Source organism: Apteryx mantelli, chromosome 5, assembly GCF_036417845.1.
Source record: "Apteryx mantelli isolate bAptMan1 chromosome 5, bAptMan1.hap1, whole genome shotgun sequence".
NCBI classification, from domain to species: domain Eukaryota; kingdom Metazoa; phylum Chordata; class Aves; order Apterygiformes; family Apterygidae; genus Apteryx; species Apteryx mantelli.
This window is the reverse complement of record NC_089982.1, coordinates 7071865-7089523: the sequence shown is the minus strand read 5'-3', so window position 1 is coordinate 7089523 and position 17659 is coordinate 7071865. Positions and strand designations below refer to the sequence as shown.

The window sequence follows — 17659 nt, the reverse complement described above, 5'->3', positions numbered from 1 at the left end:
TGCGGGTGGGGCGGGGCCGGGGCGGGGCTGGGGCGGGAGCCGAGGACGATGTGGGGCGGGAGCACGTGGTGGGGCGGGGCTGGGGCAGGGGAGGGCCGGGGGCGGAGCCGGGGGCGGGGCGGTCCCGGGGCGGCCCCTTCCCGGCGCCTGCGCGGTCTCTCCGGCCCCCAGAGTCGCGGCGGGGCAGGGGGTGGGCGGTGGCGGCGGCGCTCGGTGTGCGGGGCACCCGGGCCGGGCTGGTGCGGGGCTGCCGCTTCCCGGCTGGCGGCGGCGGCGGCGGCGGCGGCAGCAGCGGCAGCGAGCGCTGCCCCGGCGGGGCCGCCCGGCCGCAGGTAAGCGGTGCGGAAGCGGCCGGGGCTGCCCGAACCGGGCCGGGGGGTCTGGACAGGGCCAGTGCCTGTGCCTGTGCCGGTGCCGGTGCCGGTGGGGGGGCGGGCGGTGCGGGGTCTGTGGGCGGCCGGGAGAGGCGGCTGCGGGGCGAGCGCAGGGCGGGAGGCAGCTGCGGGCCCCGGCGCGGTGGCGGCGCGTCTGTGCTGCCGCCGGGTGCTGCCCGGTGCCGGGAGCGGCGGGGCGCGGAGCAGCGGCACTGGGGCGGGGTTGGGGCTGCGGGGCGGCGGCTGGCGGCGGAGTGAGCTGAAGGCAGAGGGGCCGGAGCCCAGCGGCCGCCGGGGCTGCGCAGCGCCGCGTGGCTGGGCCCTCCGTGCAGGGAGGGTCCCCCCGGCGTAGTTCCCAAGCACGGCCCGACCCGCGCGGGGCTCCCCCCCAGCCCCAAAAAAACCCTTGCCCCCGGGGCCGGGAGGGGAGGGCTGGTGCCTGGGGGCTGGGGAAGGGTCTGAGGGCGCTGTGGTGGGGCTCGGACACGGGGTGGTGCAGCCCTGGGAGGGGGGTGAAAGGAGGGTGAAGCAGAGGGCTGAGCCTCTGTGCCCAAGTGCTGCGGGTTTGGTGCTGCCAAAGAGGCTCCGGGGGCTGGTTTGGGGGCTCAGAAACGGAGGCCGAGTCCTGCGTTCCTGGTGCTCAAACGCGGGTTCCTGCGACTGGTGTGAGAGCTCAGAAAGGGGGGCTGAGTCCTATTTTTTGGGGGGTTCAAAAACAGGTTCAGTGGGCTGTTTTGGGGGCTTGAGAAAGAGGATCAGGGTCTGCTCTGGGGCTTCGAAAGGGAAGCTAAACGCTGTGCTTTTGGGGCTGAAAGAGAGGCCCAGTGGGCTGCTTTGGGGGCTCATAATCCATTTCTGAGCCCCCAGAAGAGCCCCCAGACCTGTGTTTGAGCTGCAGGAATGCAGGATTTCGCTTCCCTTTCGCAGTCCTGCATTTTGGGGCCTCAAAAGCATGTTGATGGGGCCGTTTTGGGGCTCAAAAACAGAGGCCAAGTCCTGCATTTTTGAGCTCAGAAAGGGAGGCCAAGTCCTGTGTTTTCGGGCTCAAAACCAGAGGCAAGTGCTGTGGTTTTGGGGCTTGAAAACAGAGACTAAGTCATCTGTTTTCAGCCCCAAAATCAGAGGCCAAGGGGGCCCTTTTTGCGGGTGGTGGGAGGGCAAGAGGGGTGGGAGGGGGCCGCAGACCCTCACTGGAGGTGGGGGTTCATCGGCATGCGCCCTGACAGCAGGGAGGCTGGCATGCACCAGGCCAAACTTGGCGTCTGAGAGAGTTTCTGGCGCAGAAGGCCCTTTTGGGGGAGGAAACGCGAGCAGACACTGTCTTCCAGTTCCACTGTTTATTCACCCTTTGTACAAGACACAGAATATTTATTCAATGTGTGGACACTGTTCATAAACTAGTTGTGCAATGTGTGTGCAATATTAAAGATGATATTAATACGCAAGTTGTGACAGTGATTGATTTACGACCTTGTCAGTCCCCAAGATTGCTGTGAGGAGCCCGAGCTGGAGCTGAGCTGTCCCAAGCTGGCGCTGTACTCCCATCCCAGCAGGGTTTCTGCGGAGGCCGAGAGCCAGGCGGGCGCAGGCAGGTCGTCCCCAGCCAGGAGCGGGACCGCGCGCAGGGCAGGAGGGAGGCGAGTGGAGTTGTGCTGCTGGGAGCAGGGAGCCGGGCGCCTTCTGCCAGGGACGAACTAAACCTCACGTTGTCTCTCTGCATCGCGGCTCTGCTGGTTCCCTTTCCCAGCGCAGAAAGGAGGTGCAAGAACATCGCACGGTGTCGGCACCCCTGGACGTGACGCAGAGGCAGGCAGTGAGGCTGGAGCTGTTCCTCAGCAGTGACACAAGCCCTGCAGGCGATTTAGGGAGAAGGCAGCAGGGGAAAATGCCCCCGGGCTCCCCAGGAAGTGCCTCCGAGGCCCCGACGTCCCCGTGCGGGTGAGAGGGGCAGGGACGCAGCCCCTCCTGCCAGACACGCTGTCCCAGGCTCTGCACGCAGGCGGCAGTGTCGGAGATCCAGTGCTGGGGAATGCTGGGGCACTTGCAGTGGCTGTCTCTGATGGCACTGCTGGGGTTCCTCTCTCCCTGTAAAAGCAAGCCAACAAAAACCCAAGCAAACCTGAAGGGTCTTTCAGGAGAGGCCCAGCACCACAAGGAGCAACCCCAGGCTCGGCCGTGCCCACCCCGCTGGGTGCCCCACGGCCCCCCCCCACTCAGCGCTGAGGCTGTGGGAACAGAAACCGCGGCCCTGCCCGCAGCCTCCCCAGGCAGAGCTGCCCTGCGGGGCTCGGCCTGAGCCCGGGCACAGCCTCAGCGAAGGGAGACACTGCTCCGCGTGGGCGCGCACCCTGGCTGCATTTAGTGCCAGGGAGCCCAGCGGCACCCACGCACCGACACCCGCTGTCCCCTGTCCCTCAAACTGCCCCGTGCACACCACAAAAGCCAGGTGCCACAAGCCCAAAAGGCTTTTTCCTCATCAGCAGCCGGGCACGGGCTCCTCAGCCCCAGCCTGCTGCTGCCTCTGCCCTGTCTCGGCCCCTGCCAGGTGCCCCCAGGCGCAGCCCTCCCTGCCACCACCTGCGCGGTGCAGCACCCTGCTCCCTCGCAGGGCCCCCCTGCTCCCAGCGCTTCGGGGACCCTTCGGTTCCCGCGGGGCCCCGCCGGCAGCGACAGCTCCCCGCAGCCCCCGTGTGCTGGGCACGGCCGGCCCGGGGACGGGGCGCGTCTCGGCGCTGCTCGGGCGCCGCTTCGGGCACTCACCGCACGCTGCCTTCCACGTCGGCCTCCCCCGGCGCCCCGGCTCCGAGCCCTGCTCCTGCCGGTCTCCCCCAGGGAGGGCTCCGGCCCGGCCGCCGCCGCCCCCAGGGCTCCCCCCGCCGCGCCGGGGCCGGGGGCCGGGAGGAAGGGGGGCAGGGGCTCCCCGCACTCACCGCGCCGGGCCCGAGGCCGCCGCCGCCGCCGCCCGCAGCACCAGCAGCAGCCGCCGCCGCCGCCGCCGCAGCGGGGCCGGGCGGGGCGGGCGCGGGGCCCCGGCGCGGCGGCGCCGCCTGGCGGCCGTCGGGGCGGCAGCGCCGCCTGCGCGCTGCGCAGCGACCTCGGCGCCCGGGTGGCTGCAGTCGCGCGGGAAGGGGCGGCGGGGAGACAGCGGGGACACCCGCCCGTGGGGCAGGGCCGTGGTGCTCGATGCCATCACCCTGCAGATCCTGAGCTCTGGCGGCTCCACAGAGCGCTCTGCGCTGAAGGAAGCAGTGCCCGCGCTGAAAAGAGGAAAGGCACCATCCGAGCTGAGGGAGACTTGCTCCTCCAAGCAGATCCAATTCAGGATACTCCTTGCTCTAAACCTAGACTCTTTCCTTGCTCCCGATTGCTTGGCCAGCCCTGCAGTGGAAACAGCACAGCCACAGTATTTCCTTTTGGAGAGAATTTGACTCCAAATTCCCTGCCTTGAATGCTGCAACTCCTTGGTTGCAAATTCTGCTCTCCCACAGGCTTCCCCCTTGTCCTTTACATGACTGTATTAATTACATTCATCAACTATGTTGCTGTTACTCCTTCGACAAATTAGATCATCCTGGGCTGCAAAACCCTTTAAGACACAGCTTTATAGCTGAGAGGAGCAGAACTTTCTAAAGAAGCCACGCACTTACTTAAGAATCTCCTGCACCTACAACAAGAGGCCTTGAAGAAAAATTGCAGTATAACCAGACATTTTAACTCTATATTTTCAGGACAGAATCTGATTCTTCTCTGAAACACAACTCTCAAATATGGCTGAGCAAAAATGACAAGACGTACAGAAATGCACAAAAATTTTTTGTCCACACTTCTCCCACACTTCTGGCTTGTTGATAACGGATAGTGTGTACCACATGGGAAAGTCCTTTCCCACATTTCCCAATTAAGCCAGCAGACTTTTTTTCAGGACCCTGTAATGTGTTGCATAATGAGACCAAAAACTGGAAGGATTTGTTGAAATGGTTCTCTGTCTTTTAGCCCAAGGAAAGAAGAGGTGTCACCTAGGACAGCTGTAGTCTTACAATGAACAACCAAAAAATGATTAATGAAAACCAGCATCTTAACAGCTGTTAAATGCAAGTTTTTCTTTCTGTGGCTGAGGGGATAGGACGAGAACTTCGACCGCGCCTGGGCGCATCCGAAGTTTCCGTCCTGTGCTGACTTAAAATCTTTTGCACACCAGAGTGAGAGACAAATAGGCTGGATTATTAGTGGTTTGTGGTTTGGCTTGGGTTTTTTGGCCTTTGGTTTGGATGACCGTTCATGTGATTCTATTAAGGCAAATCTGTTTTTCATTAACATTGTAAAGTTATCTTGAAACATAATCGTTCAGTTTGAGTCACTCAAAATATGAACCTTTGATGCCCATCACAAAGCTGAAAAATATCCCCAAACCTGAAATCCATTTCAAGTGTATTAAGGACAGACACCGTTTATAGTATATCCAGTTATACTCCAGCACCATTTCCTTCTTTGACTTAACTGCTCTGATTTATTTTTACGTATTAGAGTCAAAGGATGTTCAACCTCTGATTTCTGTGGCAGCTGTGTCAGGCTACAAGTACAATGTTGTGAGATATTTGTGGGATGACAGCAGCAGCCTTTGTCTTGCTTAGGCCAGGCTTCTCAGTGAGTTCTGCTTAAATAAAAATCCTCAAGTCGAGGATTTTTCTAGTCTTTGTCTGCAGGTACCACAATAGCGAGTGATTTCCCATCCCACGTGACTCTACAATGAAAGCTAAAAGAAGAACAGGCCAATACGTGAGTTATAGCTGAACATTTTCACACTGATGGTAAGCATAATGTTAAACGATGATCAAGTCTGTACATCAGTTTCTGCACAGCAATGTTCTTTTCTCCTGCCCTTTAGCAAAACCACTGGATGGCCAGATCTTCCGTTGGTAGAAATCTGCTTACCGCCAGTGCTTTCCGTAGAGGGGTGCGCATCTGCAGCTTCTGAGGCTCTGGACCTGGAGGAAAGATACAACCCGGAATAAATAAAACAGAGAGTGGAAAGAGAAAAGCCCACAATACAAGACTTTCAGTTGGCATTTCAAAATATTTTTAATCACAGCATCACTAAAAGAACATGTCTTGTAACTGAGCCAATTAAACTCAAGTTGAATTGGAGGGCCCCTCTAATGATGGTATAGTAAAGCTACACAGTCAGAAATTACTTTAAACTCCTTTCGATTGACTGGATTTCAATTAATTTTAGGTATCGCACCTGCCCCAGGCCAATCTTTGTGGTTTAAGAACTATGTTCTCCTCCTTTATAAGACACTTTTCTTTCCTTTGCTGCGGTATGAAATGCCCACGCAAGCAAGGGAAAGCAAGTCCTGCACAGGGAAAACAGCTGGTCGCTGACTGCCATCAGACTGAAAAACCAGCAGTAACATTAAGGCTCACTTGTAACCATGACTTTAAAAACATTGCGGTAGAAGACGATGAGGGGGTGGCTTTGGGCGTTTTGCTATACCTCCAGGAATAAAATTCAAGCAGCTGCATCCCCTAGGTTTTTGGCACAAGGAGCTTGAAAGGGGCTAAGCTACGGTTTAGGAAGGCTGGGCCCAACGCTGCAAACCTTCTGCTAAGGCAAATGGTCAGCAGAAAAGCTAGACAATGTACGTGCAAGTCAAACAGACTGACAAATGGGAAGAAAAAACCCTATGCTTTTCTTCTGACTGAAATGAAAGACAGTTGCAGACAACAAAGAGCTGTTCACTGCCCAGGACTCAGGAGACTGCTGTGCTGCCGGGTGTCTTGGTAATGAAAACAGCCTGTCTCTGTGGGGCTGAGCTGTGTGAGCTCATGTCGTGACTTTACAGACAGTCCCAAGCTGACGTACACCAGGCTGCCTGGGTTGCAGGGCTCACCTTGTCACCTTCTCGCCGTCGGCCCGCTCCTTGGCCCGCTATCGCTAGGACACTCGGAGGTTGCCACAGGCTAAGCCGGAGGCAGGCTTGGACGACCGGGGGCAGCAGGCCCTGCGAGCAAAAGCAGGTGCTGGTTTCTGAGAGTTCTCTGCTGTAATAGCTGTAAAGATAAATACATTCCTTATACAATTAAGCGTGACAATGGCTGCTAGTAAAAGAAAAAAAAAGCAAACTCAAACAACAGAGCTAACCAAATCGAATCTTCCCTTTGCAGAGAACTTGTCACAAAAGAGAATTCAAACAGCTTTACAAGGCAACCTTGGCTACATGACCACGCTTCCCATTTCTTTCTTCAGGGTGAAGTGGCTGGCGCTGAGTAACACTTTCTCGCCAAGATCACTTCCCTTGCAGTATTTTCGATGTCCAGTACAAGGCTAAATGCTCTCGAGGTAGACACCCCCTTGTCCTCAGCAGAAGGGTGGGAGCTGCTCAGCAATACTTCATTCAGGGCTGGATTGCTCCCCACATCGCCTTGTGTTAGGGTTACGACATATTCCCTTTACAGAGCAGCAAAAGCCTACATCCTCCCAAAGGCAGCGCGGAACAGAAAGTACCTGGCAACTTTCAAACTCCCCACAGGAGGCTGCAGAGTCACCACACTGCAACGACGCTGCTCCCTAGGAGAAGGGCAGCCCATCCCCAGGAAACCGGCCGAGGGACCCAGCTTCCCGCAAGGCGAGGGGGCGCAGGCCCCGGCGTCCTGCGTCCTGTGTCCTGGCAGGGAGTTGGAGCCGCTGGGCCCTTGGGCAGAAGGTCGGGACTGTGCCTAGCTCCGCTCAGTCTGCGCACAGTGCCTGGCACAAGTGGTGGAACGCGGCTTGCTTTCTCTTGAATGTTTTCTGTTTAGCCAGACAGTGCGTAAGACAATCTACCTGGGGATGGACTTTCCTTCCCTAGTGAGTAACGAGATTATTAAGCAGCTGTGCCTCCCGCTATTAGCCCAATAATTTAATTGGAATATTCATTCTGTCTCTTGACGTTGCTAGCCTGCAGCTCAGTATATCAGAAGTTGCCGTAATCAAACACTTGTGAGTTCTGCAAAAGGATGCACTTCAGGACTCAGGTCAATCTTGCCGATGTCTTGCGGCTACCCCCAAAATAGCAGCAGTGACAGCAGTCTAATATTAGTATGGCAAGCAACGAATCATGGGTTCTGAAGAAAATAATTACCCACCATTCTTGCAGCTGCTGTGCAAGGCAACTTACTCAGAAACCGTAATTCATTCTGAGTCACATGATTTTGCGTGCCATGTACAGAACCAGGCATCACCTCTAGCCCCTGGTTACAAGAGGAAGACAGGGGAGGGGACTGACTCCCGAGGGGAGCAGATGCTTTTGACTGCTCGAGCATTCCCGGCTGGTCCTATCCACCAAGCAGCTTGCACACGTAAGGTTCAAGGAAGACCAGCTGCGACTGTCCACGATTCTGGGTGCTAGTGCTCACGACATCAGCCTGAACGAGCGTCTGCCTCGGGCACGGTGATCCCACCAGTCCTTCGCCCCTTTCTTGACCGATCTTCTGCTCTTCAAATAAAGAGGTACTCAATGCCTTGAGGATTAGTGCTTGAGCCTGAGCTTTACACATGCACTTTCCTCTTGTGCAGCTCGGGGAGCCGCTCAAAGAGCACCCCAGGCTTACCTTGGGTTTTGATCCCTGCCTCTTAGAGGCATGTTAGTTATTTATTAGCAAAGAGCCTTCAAGCTCCTGGTCAAATCGAACTCCAGAATGTTCCCTTAGCTGTGATCTAGCCACCGCTACACAAAACGACAGGAAAGCATGTTTACATGTACGAGTGCCCGAACATGGAGCTGCTCACTAGTAATCTTTCGGATATCAAACTTTCTACAGAAAAATATTAACTCTCTCCTCTAGAGCAAAGCTCAGTTTTTATCTGCTTGTTTTCAAGAGGGACAACCATTGCCCGTAAAACTTAAATTTAGATCTTACCTCATATGGGGGGGACACACGTATGTTTCAAAGGTTGCAGAGGAATAGGACTTGCATGTATGAAACCTGCATCAAAACCACTTTTCTTCTTGCCACGTGGAATTTTCATACGGTCTTAGGAAAAGATGCTTCCCTCCTTTCAGCTTCATATTTCACTTGGAGGGTCTTTTGCTGTAATACAGATCAGAGAATCCCATTCTCATAAATGAGGTTTTTCAGCAAGCAGCAGGTTATAGTGATTTCCAAGGGAACTGGGAACATGATAGTGAGCAGAGCCTGCTGGATCCAATTTAGAATCACCTTTTTTTTTAAGCTTTCTACAAGGTTAGATTTTTGTCATTAATTCCACCTCTTCGTGTGTACCCTCTATATAACTTCCTCCTTGCTTTCCGCCCATGAGAATAATTATCTCATTTTACTCGCGCAGCATTCGACTTCTTTAGCACTGCCTCCCCTTTCTCCCTAAAATTGCACCACTCACAAAATATGTTAATCATAATGTGCTGTAAATACATTTTCATTGGCCTTTCATCCCCAGAGATCTTACACGCTTGAAGAGCACCATATGCACTGAAATCCTTTACCTGAGCATGGACAGGGAGCCACTTCAGCAGTGAGAAATGGAACGTGTGAACAGGCATATTTAGGTGTGTGTATATGCATCTCTTGATTTGCTCCTGCTTGTTCAGCCTTAGGTCAAGAAGTACAGAATTCAAACAAAAATGCTAGAACGCATGCCAGGGAGCAAAATAACTCTGCTACAGCATTCGGCCATCAAGAACTCAGATACAAAGTTTGCCGTTGCTGCACTGCCTTGCAAAGAATGAGAAGGAAGGATGGATTTATGGGAGCATGCTGCAACGCATTGAGATGACTGGCTTTCATTTTTTCTTCTTCTCCACACTTTCTGCATAGTCTCAAGTAAATCAAATTGTCAGTCTGCCACAGGTGACTAAACCCAAAGCTACAAACAGCTCTTCAGAGGGACTTTGAAAGTCACCAAGTTGCTCAAATCCCTCAGGACCTCAGCTCCCACTTTGTCAAAGAAGGATAACAATACTCCTCCCCACTCCACCGCAAGGTCCTGGGGGACCACGGCAGGGGAAGCCGTGTCTGTTCATAGATAACTTGTTGAGTAGTGGGAGGAGAGAAGAATCTCAGCTGCTTTTTGTGGCAACTCAGACCTGTCAAATAGTCAGCTACTTCCGGATGTTGCTGGCAGGACTTATGGACGCGTAGGCCCATCCTTTTTTTTTTTTTCCAGGGTGGAGGCCTGACCTTGGTCTTGAAAGCTGGCGGCCAATGTGGCACAAGGAAGATGATGTTTCCTGAAGCTCCCCCACCATCCAGGCAAAGATCACGGAGAAGGGGTTGCCACCTGAAATCCAGTCACACTTCATCTGCTGCAGAATACAGCTGCCCACCCTCTCGGTGCTGCTTTCCCTGCCTGAAAGCAAGTTGCACCCGCATGCCAACAGCTCCACTAGCTTCCAATGCACTGCTGCTGCTCCTGCCTGCGCCTCTCTCCTAACTGCTTACCTACATCTCCGGTCTGCTGCAAGAGTTCGGGAAAGGCGCTTCTGTGCACCGAGCGCAGGCTGACCACTCCTTGGCTCTGTCCTCAGGAAGAATCGCCAGCCCTCCTGCCTCCTGAGGCACGTTCTCTAGTGGCGGAAGTAGAGCAAAAAAGGCAGAGCTAGTGTTGGGTTTCTCAGGGAGCCACAGAATAAAAGCAAAGCCAACAAGACAGAAAGGCAAAACGGGCAATAAGAACACTGAAGAGAGAACTCATACAGCAGTAACTAAAACATTCACAGGACACCCCAAAAAGTCGGTCAAACTCAATCGTCTACTAACCTCAAATAGAAAACAAGAGCACAGCTGGCAACAAGAAGCACACTCTGACCATCATCTTAATTGTTCCTTTCAAATTTCCCACAATCTCCAGCACTCTGAAATCACCTAGGTCTGAACCCATCATTTCCTTCTTGCTTTGTTACAGTGTAACACTGTTGGTTCTGAGTTCACCACTAAAGTGTATCCAGCCATTAAACAGAGTTTGGGTTAGTTCAAGGAATGGTTAGGCTGTATTGTATCAGCTTCTGCATTTATTTTTGGAAATCTTCAGTCCTCTGCATACAGTCCAGAAATAAAATGACTCCTATGTACATGCAGCCTACATAATAGGGAAAGATGTCAGAAAACATTCATGGGGAAAAGCACAGCTTGACTGAGGGGCCATCCAGGCAATACACTGCGCTGCAAGAAAGAACATCATGCCTCTGTCCCCATGTTAGCCTCTTCTGTCTTGGTCTCTTCTGCATCATGTGCACAAGTGCAATTCAGGACTCAGAATCTGCACTGCTGTATGGAATACCATTGTGAAAAGCCCATTGCGCTGTAAGTTTATTTGTATATAATTCAAGTTAAGGAATACAATTGCTTTATAAACAACAGACACTCTACAGATGCACACATCTAATTGCTGATTGCATGAAACGTGTCCTACTGCTACTTCTGCCTTTAAATATACATAAATATTTATAAATAAAATGGAAAACATTCAAAACCATTTTACAAAAAAAGGAACAAGCTGCTTTTGATTATGATCACATATGAAACACACACACACACACACACACACACACACAAATATATATAATGCTCAGTGCTCATCTGAACCATGGAAAGAAAAATCTACCCTTTGATATTGCTAAATGGTAGTTATTAGCTACAAGTGTACAGTCTGGAACACAAGCTTTTGCTCCACAATCTGCTCTCTCTTTTCACTCTCTATGGCCATCATCATTTTGCACAGGCTTTACTGGCTGCAAGTTTCCAAAAGAGTTTACAAGCAGGCAGGGAAACGAAACCAGCAAAACATGCTAGTGTCTTCCTCAAAGGGCTCAGTCCGGTTGTCATTCAGTTCAATGGAAAATCTTCTACTGCCTTTACTGGACTGAATGTCGTACAAAATATTGAAATTGATTTGCAGTCAAAGTGATGGCCATTCAGCAGTAAAAAATAACTGTAAACATGGAACAAATCAATTAGTCCACACAGGGTATCAAATCAGTTAAAGAATCTCCTTAGCTTGCTCCTTAGGATTATCTTATGGGAACATATTGTCAGTCTTCTGCCAGAAACTGCATCAAATTACTCTTTTACTGCAGCATATTCAGAGGCTTATCAAACACAGGTTATTTCAATGTGGAACAAATTCAAAAAAAAAAAAAAAAGAAAAAAAGGCAGCAGGCCTCCCTTGCTGTTCATGAAGGGAGTCCAGGCTGAGGGCCCAGGGCCGCCTCATTAAAGGCAAAGTGAGGCTTGGCACTGACCTCAGCGAGCAAAGGATCAAGTTCCTTCTCTCACCAGAACTGGGGAAAGAGCCACTCCCTAAGGCAGTCCATCCCTAGCCCAGCTGGGATGAGGCATGGCCAGCACCTTACCAGGCTCGCGGCAGGCGTGGGTATCCAAACCCTGAGCACACATTACAAGCTTCCCGGAAGGCTTCCCATCCAGCACGTGAAATGCAGTGTGCTTCAGTAGCTAAAGGATTTTTAGATCAGAACTTGTCTTAGTGAGAGCTGAAACAAGTCCTAGCAGGGGTTATAGATGCATTGAGCCCATGAGCCCAGCATGTCCATCAGAGACAGACTGGCAGTTCAGATGCCCGGGGCTATCTGAGGTAGCTAAGCAGGTATGGCACAAAACCTACAAGAGGCATAGCTCTTTACAGAGCGCCGGATGAAGGCCCTGTGCGATGATACTTCTAGGACATCTTAGTAGAATACTAGAGGCCTATGCTTTGGTAACTGAACTGGACTGTAAGGCTCCACTGACTACGTCAGGAGCTGAGCCATCCACATCTATCTAAACCTAGGTATCTTAACCCGATAAGTAAGTTAACCCTGAACCCGACAATGTAGTCACCAATGTGTACTATTTCACTCTCCAGTTTTACTGCACTGTTCCTCTCCTACGGCTGATCCAGCAGACGTGACAACATACACAAACCAGTTTACAAGGGTTCTCTAGGTTCTGCAAGTCACACTCTGTATGTCTTGCCAACCTGGGGAGAAAGACTTGGCATGGACAAAATCGGCTTCTTTGCTGGCCTTGGACCATTAGAGCCGCTTACTCAGGGCAAACAAGGAGAATATTTCCATCAAGATTCTCGCTGAGAGACCCGTCAGTAGGGAAGAAAGCCAGGCAAACTGATACCAAAAGGATGCTCTGTGTCAGGTTTCAGGTCATAAAGTTGCATAAAAGCTGCATTCCTGGCACAGTACTTTTAAACTGCTTGTGCAGTTGGGTTGTCTGGAGATCAGACCAGTGAAGAATAAGGGGGGGGGGGGGGAAAAGGAAGAGTTGCATTTCAGTTAGCTTCATCATGATTTGGATTGCATTTTCAGTGCAGAGTGCTATACGGATTTTTTTGAAATGCTTTATTCTTAGTCTGCTGCTTTTGAGTTAGGTTTAAAAAAAAAAATCTCAAAAAAACCTCCTCAAGAACCATGCAAAGGAGAATGACTATTTATCCTTCTCAGAATAACCAATTCCCAATAACCAATTTCTGTCAAGCTGTGGGTGGGAAAATTAATGTAGTTAGGCAAATAGTGCCTCTAGTGACGAAAATGAAAAATAAATCAGGAGATAGTGGGGATGGGGGACATTCATAGGAGGAAATCTGTGTGTTTGGCAGTGTTAGCGCTAATATTCAGCTGCTCTTTGAGGGCATGTGGCAGACCTGCCTGGACGTGCACGGGAAGGACGGTGTTTCCCCATCAGTTCACCATTGGAGGAGCTGGCCTCCTTGGCCTGCCTGGGCAGCCGCGTCTCCTCCGCCCAGGAGGGCTGGCACGGTCCCTCCTCGGCCCTCTGTGGAACAAGCAGCTTCGAGGCTCTTTGAGGAACTGTGGAAGCCACCGCCGTGACCTGCACGTGCCCCCTCGCGGCGGTGGCGCCAGCCGCGATGCAGCCGGCGCTGTCAGGAGGCAGGGGCGCCGGGCAGGAGGCGGCCGGAGCGGCGCTTGAGGGGGGAGCCCGGCCCCGGCCCCGGCCCCGGCCCCGGCCCCGGCCCCTCACAGGCGGCCGTTGGGCGCGGCGAGAATGCGGGAGAGCAGCCTCGTGCGCGGCCGTTGCGCCCAGCAGGGGGCGGTGTCGCGCGCGGCCGTTGGGCGGGGCTGGGGGGCGGTGTCGCGCGCGGCCGTTGGGGTGGGCGGGGCGGCGGGCGCGCGGCTGCCGTTGTACAGCGGCGCCGGGGCGGGGCGGCGTGTGTGAGGGCTGGGCGTGCGGTGGCGGCGCTTGGTGAGGAGCCCGTGCGGCCGCGGAGGCTGGAGGGCGGCGCTCGGGGGTGTCTGGGCAGTGTGCTGTGCCCGGCTGGCAGGGCCGCGCTCTGCCCTAGCTGCCGCGGCTGATGGCGTGTGCGAGGGGGTGCGGAGGGCAGCGGCGGCGGAGCGGGGAGGGAGGGTGTTTGGTGTGCAGCAAGGCGCCCAGTAGTCCGCCCTGGCTGGGTGCCCGTGGCCGTGTGCTCAGCAGCGCTGAGAGCTGTGCCCGGCGCCTTCAGGCCTCGGAGGTGCCCCGAGGCCTTGCGGTGCCCGAGCCTCGGCTGTCGCAGCCGCCTGAGGGAGCGGCACCAGCGGGGCCTGAAGACTGCCCGCGGGTGAGCGTGGGCTTTAGGGTGGGGGGTCCGGCTTCTGCCGCCGGGGTGTGGGGAGGCTGGGGGGGCTGCTCCCCACCTCACCCAAATAATAACTGTGCATGGCAGGGCAGCTCTTTGTTCCTCTGGAGCGTGGTGGGGAGCAGCTAGGAGAACAGGTGGGCTTCGGCCTGCAGAAGCTGGAGCTGACAGTGTTTTATCTGGGCTCTGCAAAGGCTGTGACATTTTAGGCAGCAGGCTCCCTATGGCTGCCGCTTGGCAGAGGAGCATGCTGCGCACAGCGATGCGGGTAACCATGAGGCGGCTGCCAGTGGGCTGTGGTGCCATTGGAGAAGCACTGGTGAGGAATAATTCTCTTTCCCAAGCTGGTGACAAATGGAGTTCTCTCCCTGATTGGTTTTCAGCTTAGGGTGCTTCTGGCTACTTGAAAACCTCCCAGTGAGATGTGCTTTGTGTGGAGAGATGGCAGATCTGTAATGCAGAAGATCTCAAGAACAAAACATGTTTAGGAGTGTGCTGCCCCAGAAACTCTCTCCCCACCTTGTTGTGTCATGCTGTGTTACCTGCTGGCCCTTCAGCTGACTGTGGCAAATGGTTCACTCCAGTGTGTTCTGAGACATGATTTTAGAAAGTCCATGTGTTTAGGAATGGAGAGATTTGTACAAGGTTTGAGAGCGCCTTTTGCCTTAGTGGTATTGACACCTATCTGGCCTAGGCCTGTTGTGTTTGAAAGGCCTTCCCTGGTGCGTGGTTGGGTCTGTATAGCAAATGCTTTAGCTCCTGCTGTCTTTTGCCAGCACCGTGACTTCCTTCCTAGGTCATATGACCATTTCTGTTTGCCCATTTAAATCTGTCCCGATAGTTTTTGTGGGAGAGTGAAGCGTGTGAATCTGGAGAGAAGGCGGCCGGAGGGGAAACAAGAGGTGGTCCGTATGCTGCAGCTTTTTGGAAACGATCTTTCTGTCTTTGTGTCCTTGCAGAACGTGTGGCTGGGACCCATGATGTGGTGTAACTCTTGAAGGCTTTCAGGAATAAATTCTCCCTTTGAGCAGTATATCTTATCCCTTCTTATGCCGAGTTTCTTCGACTACCCACGGAAACATCTTGTCCCAGTTTGTCTTGATCAGGGTGCGGTTAGGTCAGATGACCGTAGCCTTCTTTGTGCAAGAGTTGTTAACGTTTGCCCTCAGAAGGAGCTGTGGTTCTTCCAAGCCCCGCGTGCGGTTCTTGGGACAGGCTGGGAATAGGGTGTTGTCAGCGAGGCTGCTGGGAGGGGAGGAGTGTCCAGCTAGAAGAGCAGTGGAGCCCAACCAGCTGGTCCAGAATGGGCTGCTTCTTTTGAGGCCCTTTGCCTCTAGAAGTTCCAGTGGTGAGAAGAGGTGTATGTGCTCCCTGAGGTGGGGGAAAGCCCTCTCTGCAGCCAAGCTGCTGAGGCAGCCTCTCCTGCCCTGTTATGGGTGGTGTCTGAGCTGCTGGGACACCAATGGAGGCTCTGGAGCTGGCAGTTGCCGTACTGCCAGGACAGGGAGGCGGCAGAGCGTTTCTCTGCAGCCCTGTATCTTGGGGGGAAGGTGGTGGTGGGGTGCTCATGTCTGTAAGGAGCAGGCTGCTCTGTCAGAGGGGAGGTCACCTCTGTGAGAGCAGGGGGGTGAGGAATGCCTCCAGGCAAGTGAAGAGTTACACTGGCATGAAGTGAAAAGCTGACTCCATCCAAAGCAGCCAGGCTCCCAAAGGCAGCTGGCTTCAGTTTGTGTTAGTGTCAGTAGCCACCAAGTTACAGAGCCCTTCAGTTTTTATGGGTTCTGGCTCAGGTTATGCCCCTTTAGGTAGCTGGTCTGATGAATGTAAAAAAAAAAAAAAAAATCATTAATTTCCAGAATTACTTGCGTGGCCCAAGCAGAACAGTGCCCAGCTGGTGTAAATGTTTGTGTGCTTTTTGTTGTGAGACCGTTAGTGAAAAGACATGAACTGCCCCAGCGCTGGTCAGCCTCTCCCAGTTTTCCTATGAGCATTTTGCAGTGCTGAAGGTCTTCCTGCCGAGGGTGTCTCTAATTCCATTTCACAAGCTCAATGCCTTCGTTCAGCTATGCCATGCGCTGTCCAAGAATCTGCAGTGGAAATGCCAACCGCTATGGAAGGCCTGTGGAATGGAGCTGAAGGGTGTTTTGAGGGCTAAAGTAAGGTGAGAGAGTTGGTCATTTGGACAGGCAGCTGGTTAAAGAGGTGATGGGTGATAACAAAAAGAAGGCAAAAGGGAGCTCAGGTGAGAGGAAGGAATAGCAGGAGGGTTCTGGAGCTGGGTGAAGGTGGCAGTGCCTGCAGAGCAGGCTGAAAGACCTAAGCTGTTGCAGCAAAAGGTTTGTAGTGTGTGAATTAGCAACCCGGTTACAGGGCAACTGTCCAGTGTGAGGGGTCTTTTGGCTGTTGCCAGCTCTATCTGGTAGCAGACCCTGGCAGTATTAAAGGCTCAGAGTTTTAAATGTACAAGGATATTCTAAAGCCAGGGATTAGACCGTGGTTCTGGTGTGTGCACGTGCTGAGAGTTAATAGGGAATGAAAAGTTAAGGCTGTGCCAAATTTGTAGCGTTTGCACTAGCCCTTGGTGAGGCAGAAGCTGCTCATCGGGCCAGACTCCTGCGCAGGAAGCCAGATATCAGTGAGATGGGAGAGACGCACTGGCCTTATGGGGACAGGGAAAGGCAGGGTAAAAGCAGAAACGTCACCGCAGAGATGTGTGAAATGCAACTCTGTATCTACAAGTGGAAGTTATTTAGCATCAGACTTAGCCATGTGGTGTGACCCTTGTGCCCCTAGTCACAGCCTGTGCTTTCCAAATACAGGTCTCATACTGTGTGTTCTTGTAAAGGGTCACCTCACCTTCTTGCCCGCCCTTATTTTGGCCCAGTGTCTCAGTGCCCCTCAACCTGTGGAAGAGCGATAGAGGAAGAAGTGTGCAAAAGTTTGTTCCAGGCTTTTCAGATTGTGTGGCTCTAAGTCTAGATCCAAATGTTCTTGTCTGATCCTCTTCTGAGATCAAATAAGATGCCCTGTTGCATGCTACTTAAAAAACAACAGAAGGAGGTGACTTGTTTGTTTTATTTCCTGATTTGAGGGAAAAAAGAGAGACAAAATACTAGGAAGACAAGAAGGAGGTTTGTAATATTCCTGACATAATCAGGAAGCCAAAGCACTTGTAATGAGTGCAAGTGTTTTCAGGGGAATCCCAGTTCAATTTTGCCAACCCAAGTGCTTGTCATGGTGAATATAAGCATTTAGATCAGAATTTGGGTTTGTGAGCCTTTGAAATTCATTAGTCAGGAGGCTGCTTTTTGGCTAGTGTTGCTCCTGGTAATTCTGGAGAGCCTTCTGACTGTTTCTTGGTTTGATTTTGCCACCCCAGCTCTGTTCCCATGACTTAATAGTTCAGGAGAGGGTGGTTTATTCCTCTTGCTACCAACTGTGAAGTTCAAATGTACATGTGAGCGTCGGGGGCCTTTGGCCAGTTTTCATCTTCTAATAGGCATGCAAGCACTTCTGACAGTTAATGAGAAGATTCCTGTATTAAGGACGCTTGTGTATTAACCAAAGTGTGCAACATTCCCTGTGGTAGGAAAGAAGGAAGTGCTGCCCAATTCCAGAGCACTAGCTCTGTATACGCAGGAAATGGCTGGCTTACTATTTTCAAGATCTTTGGCGACTTGTTGGTCACTTCTGGTGGTAGCTT

At 53.0% G+C, this 17659-nt stretch overlaps 1 long non-coding RNA gene across 1 annotated transcript; it reads right to left on the bottom strand.

The window, feature by feature from the left end:
- Positions 1-1696: 1696 nt before the first annotated feature.
- Positions 1697-3366, bottom strand: LOC136992171 (uncharacterized). Its single transcript, XR_010884235.1, has 2 exons — positions 3135-3366; positions 1697-2459 (listed from the first exon to the last, which is right to left on the bottom strand). It is a non-coding gene; the product is annotated as an uncharacterized lncRNA (long non-coding RNA).
- Between the last annotated feature and the right edge of the window lie 14293 nt (positions 3367-17659).